This window comes from Camellia sinensis, chromosome 3 (genome assembly GCF_055761805.1).
Source record: "Camellia sinensis isolate YWXY chromosome 3, ASM5576180v1, whole genome shotgun sequence".
Classification (NCBI taxonomy): Eukaryota; Viridiplantae; Streptophyta; class Magnoliopsida; order Ericales; family Theaceae; genus Camellia; species Camellia sinensis.
This window is the reverse complement of record NC_138963.1, coordinates 37,715,516-37,736,639: the sequence shown is the minus strand read 5'-3', so window position 1 is coordinate 37,736,639 and position 21,124 is coordinate 37,715,516. Positions and strand designations below refer to the sequence as shown.

Genomic DNA, 21,124 nt, shown 5'->3' with positions numbered 1-21,124 from the left:
ATATAGAGATCTATTCATAGGCCCAAACTGGACTCACCATTCCACTTGTGCACCAAAAATATAAGAGGTGGGTATCAGCTTGATGGCTTGCTTAACTTGCTCATCTCAAGATACTTATGATTGATAAATATGCCCGTTTATTAAATGGGCCAAGCTCGATAATATTCTTTGCATCCAATCATTCGACTATTGGTATAATATTAAACAAGTTATATATGTTATGTATATGCATATTATATATACACACTAAATAATTTACTTATTCTTATTATTTTTCTAATAAAGAAAATGCACTTAAAGATAGAAAATAGAGTTATCGATGGTGTTGGCTGCCAATGGAAGATTTGATCTAGATGAGCCAAACCAGCGTTTTGTCTATAGGTTCCTAAATTTCGTACCAAGAAAGGCTAGATGTAATGGTCAAATATTTTTTGTACCAATTCAACTACAAATTTATTATTTTTTTAACATTTAATATATGGGCATGTTGGATGAGGTTAGAATTGTAATACAATTTTACAATTGAGCTTCAGATGAAATTTTTAGACCTAAAATCAGGCTAGGGCCCCAAAGGACAGTTACATGGACCACTAAATTAACTTCCCTATCCAACAACATATGCTCAAGAAAGAAAAAAGGAACTTTCAAACTGGCAAGGCCTTCACGATTGCCTCCATCCCCAATGGTGATATAAGCTGGTCCAAACTTGATGGCTTTATCTTTGTAAACATTAGTCTGCCATTGCAACTATGAGAGAGGGGTGCAAAAATAAGATTGTGTTCTTAATTATTTAGTAATTTAAAAAAAAATCTTGTTTAGACCAGATTAAAAATCTAGTTTAGTAAGCATTAGTCTGCCACAAGAGTTTTTGAAAATGTCTTAAAATATGTTAGAGATACATTTGATTTCAATGGTTCAGATTATACTTATAAAGTAATTTAAGGATCAAGATAAAATCTTTGTTCTTGCTTCTCCTGCTCAAATATATGACTTTTCACCTACTCTTTCTCTTTCTCATGTTAGACATACATTTATCTCTCTCTTTTTACATACTCCAGCAACCCTTCTTTACTTCTATTTTCCTCCCCCTTCTCTCAAGTTTCGGTTCTGCAATATTAACAGGTGACTCCTATGATTTTGAACTACAGTGGTTCTCTCTCGCTCTCTCTAATCTCTGTTATTTTTTAATCCTATTTATTCATTACAAGGTCATTAACAATTTCAATCCTCTCTTCAAACTATAAAATATGATGCCCTATATGTTTTTAACTACTTTTGTAGAGACCCTAATTTTTGTAATTACCTTTAAATCCCTTACCTTGAGTTTCTTTCAATAAAGCCTTTGAATTTTTACTTAATTGCGTTTTAAACCCTAGAATCGGGAAGCATTGCGGATTAATCCGAGTAAACTCTAATTGATCCCAATAGATTAATAATCACCTTTAAAACCCTAGTATTAATTATTAGACCCTGTAATTATAGATTAATTACGTTAAAATCTTAATTCCCGATAACGCCGTTTTCGTTCGATTTCTCACCTTTCTTTGCGCTTTAATTTAACGGAGCCCAAATTTATTGTTTTAACTATTTTCTAATGTTAGTATATTAATAATAAATATCAAGATTTTATAAATTTAGACTTGGTCCCTATATACTTCTATGTTATTTCATTCCAAACCTTAATTGTAATATTTTATTAATTAATGTACTTGTACCTATTATTTTATGTTTATAAATACAAATATCTCCTATTTATATATATATATATATATATATTTCTTGGAGCTCAAGTAGTTGGCCATGTGATGAATGAAAGGGTCTTGATGGCATTGATGGACAACTTCAACAAATTTGAACATATGGAACTTAGTCCCTAAGAAACCTCCCAATCCTTTATCTATATATATATGCATGCTGCTCCCCCTCATTTTACACATTTTTAGCCATGCACTAGAGGAGTGAGAGAGAGTGATCTTGGAAGAGAGAGAGAGAGAGAGAGAGAGAGAGAGAGAGAGAGAGAGAAGAGAAGAAGAAAAATAAGAATTGTGTTGAGTTTTGTGCAACAAAGGTAAACCTACATCAGTTCTTCTCTCAAGTTCTTTTACCACTTGTTTTTCCCCTCCTAATACATGCTATTTGTATATATATATATATATATATGTTGTAGTCTAGACCTACAATCTTGTATAAATGTGTATTAATCAAGAAATGGTGTGCTTCTCTTTCTTTCTTAAATTTCCAGTAGCAAATCTTTTCCCTCTCTTGAATTTATTTTCCTATCAAAACTCCATAAACTCAAAATCTGTTTTTATGGGGTAATATGTCTAGAGTATGTGATAATTTTGGTAGGATCTAAGAATTTATTTTTATAACCTAAACAAATTTTCTAAATTTGTTTCTATAGAACTAGAAAAACAGCCAACTTTCTCTACTTTTAGAAAATTCCAAAAAAATAGTCTTGAGTCTACTTTTATGCCAAAATCTTAATCTTGGTGTTATATTTCAACTAAAATTTGTTTGAACTCAAGAGAGTGCGGGGTTTGAGAGAAAAACCAATTTGCATAACAGTCAATGAATCTGGATAGATCTTGGTAATTCTGAGTTATTTTAAAATCTAAAATACATATCCTACTTTCGTAAATTGAGTTTGAAGCTAGACTTATTTATCTACAAACTCACATGAGGCCAAGTACTTATGGCCAATAAAAGTATTTTTTTTCATAATTATTTTCAAACTGGTTCAATCTGAAAATCTGGAAATTTGTATTAATATGCTCTTATTTGGTTTGCAACTCTTATATTCTATACTTCTTGAATGGTTTAGTCTTGGTATGTAATCTATGATAAATTTTGAATTTGTTTTACCATGAATAAATTACTTGTTATTTAGTTTGGATTCGTAATTATATTGACCATGCTTTTGCCATAATTGAGAACATAATGCACTTAATAAAGGAAAAATCAAATAGGGTGATAATGGGTTGCGATAATTGTAGTAAATTTTATAAGATAATGAACTATGGATTCAAGAGTATGATATAATGGAATGTGTTCCATTTTTGTGAAGTTTTGCGCAAATGTGTTTTCGAACCCTAACATGGCACGGGAGGTATTCTGGCTGCTTAACGGAAATATGAGGCATAAGGGTAGCAGTGAGTGTCTCATACAGGGAGAGTATCCCTGGAAGCCTATTCTCTTGATGTCACCACTCGAGTATGTAACCTAGGTGCGTGGGTATCATTGGTAATTGTGCGATAAACGACGCACTGATGGTTATGCGGTAAGTGACGCATTGGTTAGGCATTATTGGTAATTGTGCGGTAAGCGACGCATTGGTGGTTATGTGATAAACGATACATTGGTATTGTATTAACCAATGGGGAGTCAGAATTGTCCGTGGCCAATGTTAGTGATTGGGTAGGAACGGTATCCCGCAATAAGTTGCCTAGAACTAACTTAATTGACTGTTATTCTTGAGAACCGAAATTTAATTATAAGCTCTGCTTAATTATTACTTTCGCTGTATGTTATGATCATGCCGTTATATTACTTGCGTATTTGGAATGGGAAAATGGTTGGGGTGTGTGTGTTTACTGGGTATTCCAAGCTTATAGCGTTTTATGCCAAGTGGAGGTGAGTTTTACACGAAGAGCGGAATCCCTATAAGTTTTGAGGAACCATGGCTGCCTTAGAGGGTAGATTTCGTATTTCCTGTATTTTGATTAATCTTTTTATATCAAGGAATTGATCTGTATTTAATGACTTGAAAAATTTTATCTGTAACTATTATTAATATTTCCTTTTAGTGTAATTACTTATATTTTGTGTATCTGCTAGTTAAACCCTAGTGTATTGTCGTATTATTTTACCTTGATGTTTCCAAAATTTGGGACGTCATAACTTTAGAAAATTATTGAGTAAATGGGTGATTGAAAATGCCCTCTCTCTCTCTTTTTCTCTCTCTTCAAATGGGTTTGTCTCTCTAACCTACGAAATAGGAATTTATTTTGGTTTTGTTCATCAACTATCCTATCCTCTCTCTAAAAATTTGTGGGTTTCGTCAACCTTTTGATTTGGGTTTCATCCTTTTACATTGATTGAAAATGCCCTCTCTCTCTTCAAATGAGTTTCTCTCTTCATAATTTTACATTGATGATCGAAAATGTCCTCTTCAAATGGGTTTCTCTCTCTAATCCAATTAGAAAAGCCCCCCTCTCTCTTCAAATGAGTTTCCCTCTCTTCAAACTATAAAATATGATTTGGGTTTCATCCTTTTGGTTTTGTTCATCAACTATCCTATCTCTCTCTAAAAATTTGTAAGTTTTATCAACTTTTTTATTTTAGTTTTATGATTTGGGTTTCATCTTTTTATGTTGATAAATTGATCCCATTTTTATGTTGACGAATTGGTTAACATGCTACTCTTCCTCATTTTCCTGTCTTGGGTAATAAAAATTATACAATTTGATTTTATTATTATTATTATTATTATTTAAAATTGAAAATCAAATTATCAAATTATCTGTAATGTGATCACACCATTATTGTTTCCAACCACTTCAAATCATGCTAAGCGTTGTTTGGATGGCCATCACAAGATTACTAAGTGGTTGTTTGGGATACATTTTTTTAAATTTTTTTTTAAAATTAATGCGTTTAAAAAATTATTTTTTTAGTGAGTGAAACATGCTAAAGTGATATTTGTTTGTTTGTTTGTTTGTTTGTTTTAAACTCATGATAACTGATTTTGTGGCTTTTAAGTTTTTGACTTTTTAGCCTATTACCAAACGCATCCTTAATTCTCAATTCACATCATTAGTTTTGTTTGATTAATGTTTTTATTTTATTTTATTTTTTTCCTTTTTCAAAGCAATGGGTTCTCTGCATTTGATATTTAATCGTTTGCATTTTTTTTTTAAATCATCTATGTAACGTGATGTTATTCATCGATTTTTAGGTGGATAACATAAATTTTGCAACGGTAAAGCGAGTTTGAATTGACGGTATTGTGTGTATTGCTTTAGTTACCTTCATCAAATTTATGTGTGTATTCAAATTTATTGCTTCATTGTGATGGTTGTTTGGTGATTTTTTATTTATTATTTTTTTTAAAATTGTTTTTGTGCATAAATTTCAATTACAGTTTGGACTTTCCAGGTGATAAATGGTGAGCTTCATAATTTTGGGTTTTTATCTTTTTATGTTGATAAATTATTGAATTTCATTATGTTCTTTTTTTAAAAAAACATAATTATTATTAATGATCATGGCATGTTTAGAAAAACACAATAGCTTTTGCATAAGTGGGACTTTTGTCCCTAATAAATATGAGTATCTCAGTGTTTTCCTAATTCGTAAATAATTGTTTCTCTATTCTTAATATTTATATTTTATAAATTTCCACCAAGGTTCTCATGAAAATTGCAAGGTATGCCCCCTCTTTTTTTATTTTTATTTTATTTTTTTATGTGTTTTTATTACTATTATCTTAATTATTATCTTAAATGTTTATATCTTAATTATTTATATCCATGACAGTTATTTACCAATGGTTTTATTATCCAAATAAATTCAACCGAATGTACAAGTGAAGGTTTTTGAAAATGTCCAATTTGTCTTAGAGAGAGATATTTTGTATGTGTTTTTATAGCTTATTTACGTTTAACTTGATCAAAAATTATGTTTTTTTGTTTATTAAAAACATAATTATTACTCACTTCGTCCCAAAATAATAGTCTCTTTTGGAAAATCTAACTTTTTTTTGGTAGTATAATTATTGCACTTTAAAAAAATTGATTTTTCAAAATTACCCTTTGATAGTATATTTTTTTGAAGAATATCTGTAACAACCCTTATCACTGTTTACCGATTAACCACTGATTACTGCTAAACTGAAACCGATTATGATTGGTAATTGAATTGATTGAAGTACTGAACGGATTGACTGAAATCTGGAATTGAATTGATTAAGTATATCTGTTTAATTGTATGTCTATCTGTTGACTGTTTGATTATCTGTTCATGCTTTTGTGTTTAAATTGTGAATTGAAAGTCTTATCGGCGACCGAATCTGAAATTGATTGATGTTTTGAGATCATTGAAATTTATATGATTTTATGGTATATTTAATTGAAAATTGATTTGGTATGGTGAAATTAGATTAAATATTGATAATTGCATAGTTTGACTTAATCACCATAATGCCATTGTTAGTGGGTCTTGTAGGCTAAACATATTAGAGCCTTTGTACACTTGATCAAAACACTCCTATCAGCTTTTTTTTTTTTGTTGCCTACAACCGACCAAGATAGAGAGTGAGAGAGAGTTGAGTTGCTCTTGAGAGTTTGGCTAGAGAACTTGAAGAATTGAAGAGTAAATTGGCAAATTGAGCCTCTAGACTTGTAATTGAGGAACCTAGGTATGAGTTTCATCCTTCTTATTGTGTATTTAAGTCCCTTCTAGCATGGATCATGGTAGTTTAAAGAGCTAAGTCAAGAATTGGTTCATTAATGTTGAATTGGAGCTCATTCCATGCATGCATGCTTATACCCTAGCATTTTGAGGTTGAATACATAGAATTTGGGACATGCATGTTCATATTTTTACATTGGACCATGAACTCATCTTGGTTTTGAAGGAATTGGCTCATTAGAGCGAGTATTGGAAGCTTTGAATTGGTTCAAACTCTTGCATGTTCAATTGAAGTTATGTTCTTGAGTTTTGGTTTGAAATTGAGTTGAATTGATATTCCTTTGGGGCTTTGATTTTACAATTGAGCTTTGGAATCATGTTAAACTATGAGTTTTGGGATGTTTTCTAGAAAATTGGCCCATGAGGATCGAAACTTATGTTTTAAAAGTTGAATTTGAGCTTGAGGTTCAAATCTGGGAATTCCAGATTTTAAACTCACGCTCGAGCGGGGTGACTGGCGCTCGAGCGTGAAATTCGTGCTCCTAGTACCTTGCACTGTTTTGAAGTCCGCTCGAGCGGAATAATTGACGCTCGAGCGGGTGTCGAGCGCCCAATCGAGCATGATTTTCACCTATCCAGCACTTTTGACTGTTTTGCAGAACGCTCGAGCGGGTAAGTCTACGCTCGAGCGGAAACCTTTATCTGCATGTCCGCTCGAGCGGAGTAACCTACGCTCGAGCGTGACCCCTGTTTTCTGAAAGTTCTGAAAATGCTTTTAAAGTGCATCTTTACATCCTCATCTCATCCTAGGCATTATTAGGCCTAGTTTAAGGCATCTTAATGAGGATATAGATGTAGAACCACACCGAGGCAAATTAGGGATTAAGTTATTATTTTCCCAACTGTGTAGCTTAGTGTGTGTTCAATCTGTAACTGTGTAGGGTTGGCGACTGGGGACGCGCTCTAGCTTTACTGTAGTCCAGAACTCTGTGAGTAACAACTGTGTAAAGATATGTTCAAAATGATTATCTTCTGAATAATTGAACTGTACTACTTTTTGAACTGATACTGTTAATTGAATGAATGTATGTCCTATATTCTGAACCGTATTGTGGCATCCTTAGCAACTACTGTTTACTGCTACTATTACAGAGATCTCTGTCGGTTCCCTTGTTGGAACCACTACTGTTTACTGACTGATGGCCATCATTTACTGTTCGGTCCTTTAAGACCTACTGTTTACTGTACTGTTGTGTTAATGGATGTACCACATATGACTGTACTGACTGAACGACCGAAATACTGATTTAATGAACTGTTTTCATTACTGTAAGGACATTCATTCTTAACCTCTTTACGCATTACGTTATTCACTGGGCTTTAGCTCACTACTCATATATATATGTAGGTGTACAGGCACCAGACCGCAGCTAGAAGCGTTGGGGTTAAGCTCCAGTTTTGTCAAGCCAACCACTGTGCCTCACTGCAAGGTTCCGAGCCTGTCAAGTTATGGCTTAGGGGTGTTTTTAGTTTCCTCGTTTGTCTCTGTATCTATTTTGTAGAACTGTATAAACTGTTACGGTACTGTTTAATAGGGATTAAGTCCCTGAACTGAATGATTGTATATATGTACATACTGTTTGTCACTGACTGCATATATGTATGAAAAGTCTTTTTGGCATATAGACTGTCACAGCTCATTGGACATTATTTATTTATTGTATTGGCTTCTGCCAGCCCCTGTACTCTGTATTACTGTATTACTGTTAAGCAAGCCTTCAGTAATCTTGGATTACTGGCCGGTTACGGTGCTAAACCCATAGGGGCGGGTTTGGGTCGTGACAATATCAATTGTCATAATTGTATTTTTTATGTTGTTAATGAGGTTAAAAGAAGGGCAAAATAAGAAATTCATATTATTTTAGTCATTAATTTTTGAAAAGAGACTACTATTTTGGGACAATAAAAATGGAATAATGGACTAATATTTTGGGACAGATGGAGTATTAATGATCATAGCATGCTTAGAAAAACACACTAGATTTTGCATAGTAAATTCGTAGATATGAGCGTTTTAGTGTTTTCTTAATTCGTTGTTTCCCTACTCTTAATGTTTGCATTTTTTATGTGTTTTTTTATTTTTATTTCTTCTCATCTTAATTGTAACCAGTTAAGTGTTTAAATTAAATTTTAGATTTTTTTATCCGATTTGCTACCAATGGTTTTATTATCGAAATACATTCAACCAAATGTATAACTGATTTGGAAAAACACACTTGATTTCCATACATAGTTATTAATTTTTTAGATAAATTATGTAAATGGTCCACACAGTTTACACGATATGTCAATTTGGTCCATGTTATTGCAATTTGCTCGATTTTGCCCCTTAATTTAACAGATTGTGTCATTTTAATCCAATAAATAATGATTGTTAGGTTTGGTGGACGGAAATCTATACAATGTGTCAATTTGGTCCATGTAGTTTACACAATGTGTCAATTTGGTCCATGTAGTTTACACAATGCGTCAATTTGGTCCCTGTTGTTTTAATTTGCTCGATTTTGATAGGGACCAAATTGATACATTGTGTAAACTACAGGGACCAAATTGACACATTGTTTGACTTTCCGTCCACCAAACTTAACAACCGTTATTTATTGGATTAAAATGACACAATCCGTTAAATTAAGAAGCAAAACCGTGCAAATTGAAACAACAAAACCAAATTGACACATCATGTAAACTACAGAGACTATTTGTATAATTTACCCTAATTTTTTTTTAAGGTTGTATGAAAATTCTCAAGAATGTACAATTGATTTGGTAACGCTTTTTTGTTTCTTGGTGTAACTAAATACTTTTAGGTTGAAGCATACACATATTTTGTAAAGCTTTAACCGACTCTTTTGTAAAGCATATGCATTCATTTTTTTTTAGATTGCTGAGCACGGTTTGGTGTGTATTGGCTAGTACGCATTGTTTGATGTTTAATTTTCAATTTAATTTGTTGAGATCGCATAGTACTTGCTGGTGTGCTTCATTTGGTGTTTTGTATTTTTTTTTTTTTTAAGAATATAGAGCGTTGACAAGTGTACAATAGTTTTAATTTGTGTGTTTTGTTTAGTGTTTACAATTTTTTCTTAACTTGCTTGGCAGATATGATTTCATTATTTTTATTTGCAATACGTTGTTATTTTTATTTCAATTCTATAAAACATGTGATACAAGCAAAATTGTTAGAAGTCCTTTAAGAAGAATAATATTTCTTTATATTATTTTAGTGTTTTTATCAAATTTCAATATGATATGTATAAATTACAACTATATTTTCATCCCAAAATAATTTACACTATGCTTTTAAGCACAAACATCCACTAGTACTCATTTGATAAATTTTTAACATTTTAACTTGACAAATAAAGCCCAATTTGAATAATAGACGTCATTGGAAAACTCATGTTGTCATAAATCCAGTCTAAATTGGTTTTCAAGCGGCTAATAATTGTTTCATTTTCATAAAGATTGCCTAAAAGAGGCTTGACTCAATGATAAGACTTACTGTTAGAGTCTCTGGTGGTGTAGGGTCGAGTCACGAAAACAACATTTTTAAAATTTCCAAAACTGTAAGACTATCTCTACATCTGATCTTTCCCAAACCACATTTTGAGTCTCCTTTTTTCTTTTTCTTTTTTATTTTTTTATAATAACGATTGCATAAATTGTTATCTTAATGCTAACTAACAAATATATATTAATTGTTAGAAATGGGATCATAAAATTGGGGGTAGAAAAAGCATACAAAGCGCTCATAGGCATGGACATGTCCGACGAAAACAACATCCGCTCTAGCTCCATAAATCATCTCCTCCATGGCTTCCTTTGTTTGAACTAATTCAGGCTCCAATTGATGTGCATAATTAGAATTGTACCATGGCGCATGAAGGAGCACCATCACCCACGACGTCCTCCTCCTGTTAAACCCCCTCAAATTCGTCTGAAGCCACTTGTACTGAATTGAGCTGGCATCAAAATCCATGTATGAGCCCAACATGATGACGTGGACACCAGCTACCTCAAAGGAATAGTACAAATTGGAATGAGAGCCACTTTCTCAAATGGCATGTGTCATCAGGCATTGTAGGTTGTGAAAGGATGGTGGTGAATTACAGGGACTTTTTCAACATCATGGTTGCCTTGTGTGACCATCCAAGGCCAGTGGCTGGACAGTGGCTCGACTAGCCAGCCAAATGAGTCCTACAGTAGTTGGTCTAAGTCAACATATATGACAAATCCCCTAGAAGTAGTAGCATATGGTAGTTTGATTTTGCAATGTGGTCTAAGGTTGAGGTAGTCCAGTCTATTTGTCCAAGGTCACCTAGATTTGTAGATTTGGATTGAGTTACAATACTAGCTAGCCAGAATAAAACTCTAGTCACATCCCAACAAGAATGATATAGTTTTGTGGCAACAAAGAGGCAAATTATGACTATAAAATCTAAGATGTAATGGACTTTGTTTTAACATTTTAGCTCGATCGAGTAATGTTATATAAACAGAATTTGTGAGGCTTTCATTTTAGACCAATAGAATATGGATCGTCTTGTAGATTGGACTGATGGTCCATTTGAGCCCATTACAAATCTTACTTTTATGATCTATACGATCGTCTTATTGGGCTATTTCTACTCGATTAATTCAATAACCATAACTATATGATTTATGGTCAAAATAAATGGATGACAAGTACGCTTTTAAAATCTACTAGACAACAATTATGATAAAATCATATAGAGGGCTTTAAGTAAATAATCTCTAATATTGATCAAACTAAAAAGCAAGTTTTGAAACTGTAAAATTGTTACAGTTTTAAAGTATGATTCTATTAAGCATTAATCCTTATTAATCAAACTGAAAAACATGTTATGAAATAGTAAAATTTTGTAGTTTTAAAGCATGATTTTATTTCAGCACCAAAAAATTGAAAACTGTAAAATTTTATAGTCTTCACAGCTTGTAAAATTTGAAAACAACTTGAAAAATTTCTTTATTAAAACAGGAAGAGAGAAGTGTGTAACAGAGAACATGTAGATAAACTGAGATAGATCGAAGAAGAGAGATAGATATAGAGAGAGGATTATACTTCGACAACTATTTTTGATTTTGATCTAACCGGATCTAATATAGATCTGCTCAGATTTGATGTAGATCTGAGTAAATCTACATCAGATTTGAGTAGCTCATCTCCTTCGCCGTTGGTGAGAGCGAAGCAAAGAATCGATGGTCGTGATGAATTTCAGTGAATGAATGAATCTCAATAGTACTCTTCAATGTTATCTTTATAGTGACACACTACACTGATATTTATCTGCAATCATTACCATCTAATCTAACGCTAGTTCTAACTAATTCTAAACTCAACACACTCTAACTACATTTAGTTACAACCACTAACTAATACGGTTATTCAGTTTGTTAAACTGAATAAGCTGGCACTGCTTGTGGTGGGTCGATTTTGCATCGGCTTGCTCTGCTTTGGTTGCCCTGTTTGGTGTGATATCCTATCATCCCCCTTCAAGTGAATAGGTGAAGGAAACACCAAAAGCTTGCGCGTGAGAAATAAAAACCGGGAAGTGGAAAGAGGTTTGGTGAACACATCCGCAATTTGATCCTAGGTAGGAATATAGTGAAGAACTAACTGATAGACAACAACCTTTTCCTGAACAAAATGGTAATCCACTTCAATATGTTTAGAATGACTATGGAAAACTGGATTGGCAGCAAGGGAAAAAGTAGATTGATTATCACACCAAATGATAGGGGGAGATGGAAGAGAAATGGCAAACTCAGCTAAGAGCATTTGCAGCCAAGTGACCTCAGCAGCTGTATGAGCCAAAGCCCGATATTCAACTTCAGTAGAGGAACGAGACATTGTAGGCTGCTTTTTAGAGGACCAGGAGATGAGATTAGAATTGAGAAAAATATAGCTTCCCAAAGTGGAGCACCAATCAAAAGGATCACCAGCCCAATTGGAGTCAGTAAAGGCCCGCAACTGAAACGAGCTAAGAGAAAAGGTGAGACCATGAGACAAGGTACACTTGATATAGCATAGAATCCACTTAACAACAGAAAAATTGTCAATAAAAGGAGAATTCATAAATTGGCAAGCTTGATTCACAGCATAGGCTAATTCAGGCAGAGTGATAGTCAGATATTGAAGAGCGTTAACAATACTGCAATAAAGAAATGGATTAGAGCAAGGAAGAACATCATCAGCGAAAGAAGAAGGCTTGCTAGAGACTAGAGTGGCACATGGTTTACAGTCTACCATACCATCTTTAACCAGAAGTTCAAAAGTATATTTATGATAGGAAAGAAAGAAACTCAATGAAGAAGTAGTAACGGAGACACCCAAAAAATAGGAAATGGAACCCAATTCTTTCATGAAGAAGGCCTTGTGCATATGAGTTAATAAGTGTAGCGATCCCGGTTTTGACCCGTCTCTTTGTGGTGTTCCGGGCTCGGGTTGGTATGATTTTGAACGGTGTTACGTATCTTAGTTCCCTGTATTCCCCTTATTTTGGTTATCGGGTTGTAGCGGTGTGTTTGGAACAGGTAATGTCTCATGTTTGTATCGGGTTGTAGCGTATCTTTCATGTTTTGCCACTTCGCTGACTATGTCGGGGATCGAGCTGCCCGGTCAGCTCACGAGGGTTTAGGGGGTAGCGCCCCTTGGCGGGGTCAAGGAGCAGCTCCCCCGAAGCAAAAATGCAAAATGCATTCGAAGTTGCTTATCCGCTCGAGCGGCCGTTTATGCGCTCGAGCGGAGAATGTTTGGTTTCAGAAGTTTGACCTGTCTGTAAAAGTACTGGGAATGTGTATTCGACGCTCGAGCGGGGCTTTCCACGTTTGAGTGGACCATGTTATATTAGTTCGTAAATCTGATATTTCAGATCACTTTTGTATATCTCTCTCTCTCTAAAAACATTTCCTCTCCCTTCTCTCTACATTTCTCTACACAAACTAGATCAAAAACCTTGATTTCTCAAGATCCATTTGAGTTTTGCCATTGCTTCTTCATCAAAGTGGGTTATCATTTCGAGGGCTTTGTTGTGTGCGGTGAAGATCGAGTTTAGGCATCGTTGATTTTGGGGTTTCATCTCTATTCTTCTTCAAACTTGAAGTAGGGATTTTCTTTGAGTTATATATATTTTTGCAAGATCTAGATGATTTTTAAAATCATCCTTTGATAACTTTTGAAAATTGATTGTTGATTCAAGAAGTTGAGCGATTTTGAAAGTGGGTTTGTCTCTTGTTCTTTTAAAATGATCTTATGGGTCTTGATCTTCGTTGATTGAAGAAAAGGTGATTTTGGAAAGTTTTCTTTCAAAAGATTTGGGTTGTATAGTTTTGGTGAGAAAACCTAGAAATTGAGAATTTTTAAAAGAGATTGAAAATCCATGAATGATATTGTTATATTTATTTTGTGTGTCAAAATAAATGGATGTTTGGAAAATTTCTTATTTATATTTATATAAATGATGAATTCCATGGAATATGAGAATTGTTGTTCATTTTGAAAATTATTGTTCAAAATGTTAAAATAGTCTTGAAATGACTAATTGTTGAGGATACTTGAGAAGAGGGAATTGTGTTACTCCTTGGATGATGAATTGGAATAAAAAATATTTATATTCATCTTGAGAAATTGGCATATCAATTGATTTGATTACATTAAACTTTGAAAATTGATTTGAAAACTTGCATTGAGAAAAGAATGTTGAGAAACAAGTTTTCATGGAATGGTTTTGGGGTAAATACGTTGGTAAGTCTTGATAGGTGGTGTAGATGATTTTGAATAAGTTGGCCTGAGAGTCCGGGGTAAAAGACCGAAAACCCGCGCGAATAGGTGTCGAGTCTTCCAGTTAATTCCAGTAAAAATGACAATTTGGTAGCACTTATATAGTCTACTTGCAGACACTGACCTAGGGATTACCAGAGTCGTATTTACCGCCCTTGAAATAAATTGTTAAATTTTGAACAATTGAAATTGCATGACATCATTGAGCATGATGGTTTTCAAAAGATGAAAATTTGATTTATCTTCAAAAAGTGCATAGCATGGCATGTGCATTTTATCTCTTGAGACTTGTATAAAATGTATATACTTTGTTAAGAATTTCCTACTGAGCTTTATGCTCACCCTACGGGATTTTTGTGCAGGAAAAGATATGGTGATCCCACCCAATTAGGGGCGTGGAAGTATGTATGTTGGGAGTACAATGCTCTCATTTTGCATGACTCTGTTTTGTAAGCCAAGGGCTGTATTTGTGTGGGTTTGAATAACTGTTTTGTGTAACCGGGCCTAAGTCTTGGAAACTTGTAAACCCTTAGGGATATCTATTTGTTTATTTACTTGGTTTTGGATTAAACGTATAATCGCATTGAGGAATTAATTGTATTATGTAATGCAAGTGTGGAGAATTATTTTTGCTTTCCTTTAAGGAGCCATGATGGTTGTGTTATCATTTGGGCATAGGAAATTGGGGCGTTACAACAAGGACTAAATATAAATGGTGTCATTACCAGTGAGAAGTATATCATCGACATAAATAAGCAAGTAGGTGATAATGGTAGAAGTCTTGTGAACAAACAATGAGGTGTCACATTGACTTATGACAAAACCTTGAGATAGAAGAAATTAGGAAAATGTTGAATACCATGCCCGAGGTACCTGTTTGAGGCCATACAAAGCCTTATGAAGTTTACACACCAACTGTGGGTGAGAAGGATCAACAAAACCAGGAGGTTGAACCATATAGACTTCCCCTTCCAAACGACCATGGAAAAAAGTGTTGGAGATGTCCAATTACTTTAAAGACCAATGAGAGTGCAAAGCTAAACATAAAAGAATTCGGATGGTGGGCTATTTAGTAATAGGACTGAAAGTTTCTTGAAAATCAATGCCATGCTCTTGAAGAAATCCCTCAGCAACAAGTGGGGCTTTATGTCAAGCCACAGTTCTATCAGAATTTTTCTTAAGTTTAAAAACCCAATTACACCCAGTGGCTTGTTTAGCTGGTGGAAGAGGAACCGGAGACCAAGTTTGCTACATTTGCAAGGCAGAATATTCATCTAACATGGCTTGAAACCAAACAGGAGAGGTAAGAGCTGATTGGTAGGAAAGGGGTTTAATAGAGGAAGCAGGAGAAGGACTGGAAGTAAGAAAACAAGAAGAAGAAGGATGAGAAGTGGAACGTTTAGACTTGGATCTAGTTTGCATGTTATGAGTGTTAGAAATAGAAGAGGGAGTACGAAGAGGTAAATGACTAGCAACAAAATTAATAAGAATAAGAGGTTGGTCTACTAAACTGGGAAGAGAAGAAGAGGCTGGGTTAGATATAGGATGGTGAGGCTGCTGAATTAGCAATCGAGGCTGCTGTGACTGCGGAGACATCTGAGATGGCTGAGGCTGGTGAGTAGGTAGAAAAGGCTATTGAAACTGCAGCATAGTAGACTACTAAATAGGTTGTGGAAACTACTGGGACAGTAGAGTAGGCTGCGGAAAAGACTGGTGAACTGAATTGGGAGGCTGCAGGGGCAGCTGTGACAGCTGTGGCTGCAGGGGTTGGGGTAGTTGAGTAGGCTATGGAAAAATAGACCGAGGACAAGAAGACTGATGGTACAGCTATGACAACTGTGGTTGCAGGGGCTGTGGTGGCAGGTGAGTAGAAAATGGAGAAGAAGGCCAAAAGAAGGAATAGAAAGTAGATAGAGTAGGTGTAGGAGAAGTAGTAGAAAAGAGAAAAATTATTTCATGGAAAACAAAATGTCTAGAAATAAGAGTTTGACCAGTGTGCAAATTGAAGCATCTATAACCTTTAATGGATAGTTGATAACATAAAAAGACACGTGGGTTAGACTTAGGTTGTAGCTTATGAATGGAAGAAAATCAAAGCCAAAGGTAGCAAAGGCAACCAAACACTTTAAGTAAAGAAAAATCTGGAGAAATGTGAAATAAAATTTGAAAATGAGAGGCATGAGACAGAGAAGCACTAGGAAGCCTGTTAATAAGAAAAGTGGCAGTGGCAATAGCATTAAACCAATAGGTGAAAGGCAAAGAAGACTGATGGAGAAGAGCAATAGCAGTTTCTGCAATGTGCCTATGTTTCCTCTAAACTACACCATTCTGAGAAGGTGTATGAGGGCAAGATTGTTGATGCAAGATGCCATTTGTTTTAATAAAATGTTTCATTTGATGATTAATAAATTCTCCACCACCATCTGTCCTAAGGATTTTTAGAGGAAATCCAAATTGTTTCTCAGCAAAGGATTTAAACTCCAAGAACTTAGAGTAAACTTCACTTTTATAACTCAAAGGATAAAGCCAAGTAAATCGAGAATAATCATCAACAAACAACACATAGTATTTATAAATGGAAGTAGAGCCAATAGGTTGAAAGGGACCCCAAACATCACTATGAATAAGAGCTAATCGTTGATTAACATGAGAATTAGACAATTTGAAAAGCAACCGATGACTCTTAGACATAGAACAATCAATACAAGAAAATGAAGTTTTATTTGAGCTTATAGGTACATTCAAAAGTTTATGAAGATGCTGAAACTTTAAAACTGAAGGATGGCCTAGCCTTTGATGCCAAAGCATGAATGAATCTGGAGAAGTAGTAGTGCTATGAAATGCTTGAGGGGAAGAATGCAAGGGAAAATGATAAAAACCATGAGTACGGAATCCTTTATGGAATGTAGCTTTGGTATTGTTGTCCTGAATGGAAAAGTCAGATTTATTAAAAATAATAGAACAATTATTATTTTTAGCTAATTGCTGAACTAAAAGAAGATTAGAAGAAAGAGATGGAACATGCAACACTTTTTGGAGTTTAAAAGGATGATGTGGAGTAGGTAAAAGACTTAAGCCAGTATGATGAATAGGTAGAGAAAAGCCATCAGCCACAGTAACCTTCTCAGAACCAAAGTAAGGTTGATAGGTAGTCAGATTACTGAGATCATTAGTAATGTTTGTAGCAACAGAGTCAAGATACCAAGGTTGAAGAGAAGAATTCTGGGGAGCAACTTTTGAGGTAGAGGTAGTGTAAGCTTTAGAACCAGAGAAAGAATGAAAATGCTGTGGAGAAGACTGATTTGACTACTGAAAATAAGGATCCATGCGATGCCAACACTCAAATGCGGAGTGATTTGGCTTGCCACAAATCTGACAAACCGAACCAAAGGTAGATTGATTTTGATTTTGATTTTGATTTTTGTACTAATATCTTCCTCTGGAAGAAGAAGAATATCGACCACCAAACCTATTTCCTCTGTAATTACCTCAAGAATCTCCTATGTAGTTAGATCTGCCATGATGATATGCAGAAAAATGTATTGTAGAAAAAGAATTATCTTTCATAGCAGCATAGACCAGTAAAAGCTCAGAAGAAGACTTTTGTTTCCCCTCAATATGTAAAGCTTCAGAACATAATAAAGAATATAATTCATCCATAGTAATCGCTTCATAACGAGCTCTAATAGTAGTTTTAAAAGCATCATATTCACTTGGCAAACCATTCAATGTGATGAGAACTATATCTTCATCATCAACCAAAGCTGAGTCAAGATTCAATTGACCAACCAATTCTTTGATATAACTCGAGTAGAGTTCCATAGATTCAGTTTTCTTAGAAATTGAATTCAGTTTATTCTTCAATTGGTGGATATGAGATCTAGAAAAAGAGGTAACTCGCTTATTCAAAGTTAGCCATACCTCAGAGCTAGTTTTGAGATGAAGAACTGAAGTGAAAATCGGCGGTGAGAGAGTAACAGTGACACAGTTGAGAAAATAATTATCAATCATCTTCCAGTTAGAAAATTCAGGATTAGGTATTTCTTTTCTAGTTGAATCACGAACAAAAGGAGAAGGACATGAAGACGATTCATAAGAATATCAAGAAGATCAGTTGCTCTGAGTATATTCTGTAACTTTGTTTTCTAGATTATGAAATTTGTTGAATTAAGCTTTACATTGACGAAAGATGAAAGATTAGAAATCAAGAGACCAAGATTTGTTGGAAGAGTATGTGGTGCCATTGAAGACGCCATCGAAGGCATCTCTGAAGCTCGCTAGAGCAGGCACTATTCTGATACCATGATGAATTTCAGTGAACGAATGCATCTCAATATTACTCTTCAATGTTATCTTTATAGTGACACCCTACACTGATATTTGTATACAATCATAACCATCTAATCTAACTCTAGTTCTGACTAATTCTAAACTCAACACACTCTAACTATAGTTAGTTACAACCACTAACTAATACAATTATTCAGTTTGTTAAACTGAATGAGCTGGCACTACTTGTGGTGGATTGGTTTTGCTTCGACTTTGCTCTGCTCTGGTTGCTTTGTTTGGTGTGATATTGTATGAGGTTGGTGGTTGCTGGTGAACTCCAATCGATGGTGGTCGCCAGTTGTCGGTGATTGTATATCAAAAAGAGAAAGAGAAGAAGGTGGGCATGGTTGTCGGTCGGCGAAAATCAAAAAGAGAAAGAGAAAGAAAAAGAGAAGAACGAAGGTGCAGAGAAAGAGAAAAAGAAAAATGTACACATGACTTTTGGATATAAACAAAAAAGTTTTGAAATTAAATAGAGTGCACAACTTTCAATAGGACTCCTTCTGAAAAAAGTAGTGCTTTTTAAGCCGACGCACTCACCAAAACCGACATATCTATAAACTATTCATTGAATGAATTTTATATATAAAAAATCTATATGTAAATATTTTTTCTCAGTTCAACATACCTACAACGGCGAAGTTGATAGGAAATTGAGCTGGAGGAATTTTGAGATTGAATTCAGGGTTTAAATCTTGTCCACAAAGATAGTAATAGATTATGTTTGGTTTCAATGGACTAATGACAACCTCATGTAGGTACATTATAAAGTGATAAGAAAATGTAGTTCTATTTGCTGCAAATTCATAAATTCCTAGAGATGTGTTATACTTGACAATGGCTGGTGTTTGGTTTTTAGTAATCCATGATATTCTCATCCTGTCATTACCAACCACAGATATGTGTACCTACACAACCCAAGTTAATTCCATCAATATATATTTGATCACTTCTAGAATGATAAACGTGGGAATTTAGAGAACCCAATAGTATTCATATGCCTTCACTTTCATTTTGTTTAGGCAAAATTGAAGGCTAGGATCTCAAAATTTTATTGTCTCCCATGTCTCAATTCATTTACTTATGTTTGTAGCACCCGACTTCCTCCGCATGCCCCCCTTTCGGAGAGGGCGCGAATTTGGTCTTACTACAGTTCGGACTCCTGTCACAGTTTTGAATCTAATCTCACAAAGTGCAATGTGAGACTAATAAATCACCAAAGAGTCCAAATCTGGAAAATCGTTTTGAAAACTCAATTTTGAATAAAAAAAAATGCCAAACATGGACTGCTTTGCCAGATTACAGAGTCGCCACCTAAATATTTTATTTTATAAAATTTAGGAAGTCCTGACTCGCGCCGAAGGCCACGTGTCCATCATCACCAAAGTTGCCTCGGCTCGAGAACTTGGATACGAGAGGGGAAGGTCATACAATGAGTACCCTCGCTCGCCCGATCAAAGGATCAGCCTCTACTAACATAATATGTTGTTTTAAAAACACATGTGTTCTTATTCCGGTTATTAATCTAGCTTTACTATGTGATGCGCACAACATACAAGTATAGACTCAATCACGAGAATTGGAACAAATTAACTCATGTTTGCTTTTGGAAATGGTTTGAAAGTACTACTCGCGAGTAGGCTAAAGCACGGATTTGCCACCCTCAACTGGGCTTAGAAAAACATGATTTTGTCACTTCGCAAAGTGGGCTTAAAACTCACAATCGTCGAGTTGTTCCAATTTAGGCAATCAAGCCTCCATCCACATGCATTCAAGCAGTTTAAGCACTTAAGCAAATAGCCTCATGGCAAGCATGCTATCATGGCAACACTTACAATCATGCAAGGATGCTAAAGCGTAAACACTTACAGTGTACTCCGAGCCAAAACAGAAAACTAGTTAGAAATCAATTCATGATCCTAACTATGCTAGCAATGCCTAATGCAACACATGCAATAATGCAACTAAATAGGCTCGGCTATCTAAGATGGCATATGAATGCAACACTTGACAACATGTTTTGAAACACGTATTCAAGTAAGTATATCGACATACAATGCAGTTTGAATGATGCGCCGAGCCCGGTGCATGCATGACAAATGAATGATGCACGCATGCAAGCATAAAGTATGCTAATCAAGATATGCCCTAAACTAACCATCAAAAGCTGATAAGTAAAAGGGAGAAAGAAGAGTGGGTTGGAAGACATGAACACACATACGCACCCTTATTACAACATTATGCCCTCTCGGAGGAGGGTCCGAATATATAAGAGCTAAACTAAGCTACTTATTACAAAATAACTAATTAACTATGCTAAGCTAATTAATTATAACACAATTGAATAAGTAGCTAATTCTAAGCTAATTAGTTACAAACCGAATTAATCAATTAGCTAATCTAAGCTAATTAGAATATTACAAAATAAACTAAGCTAAATTAATTACAGCACATGTAATTAACTATAACTAGCTAATGAAGTGATGAAAATGGCCTCGCAGACGAGGGGGGCATGCATGCTCA

General features: G+C 34.7%; 1 pseudogene; it reads right to left on the bottom strand.

Annotated features, from left to right (window-relative positions):
• Positions 1-516: 516 nt before the first annotated feature.
• Positions 517-19,614, bottom strand: LOC114307122 (putative purple acid phosphatase 20; annotated as a pseudogene).
• Positions 19,615-21,124: the final 1,510 nt, after the last annotated feature.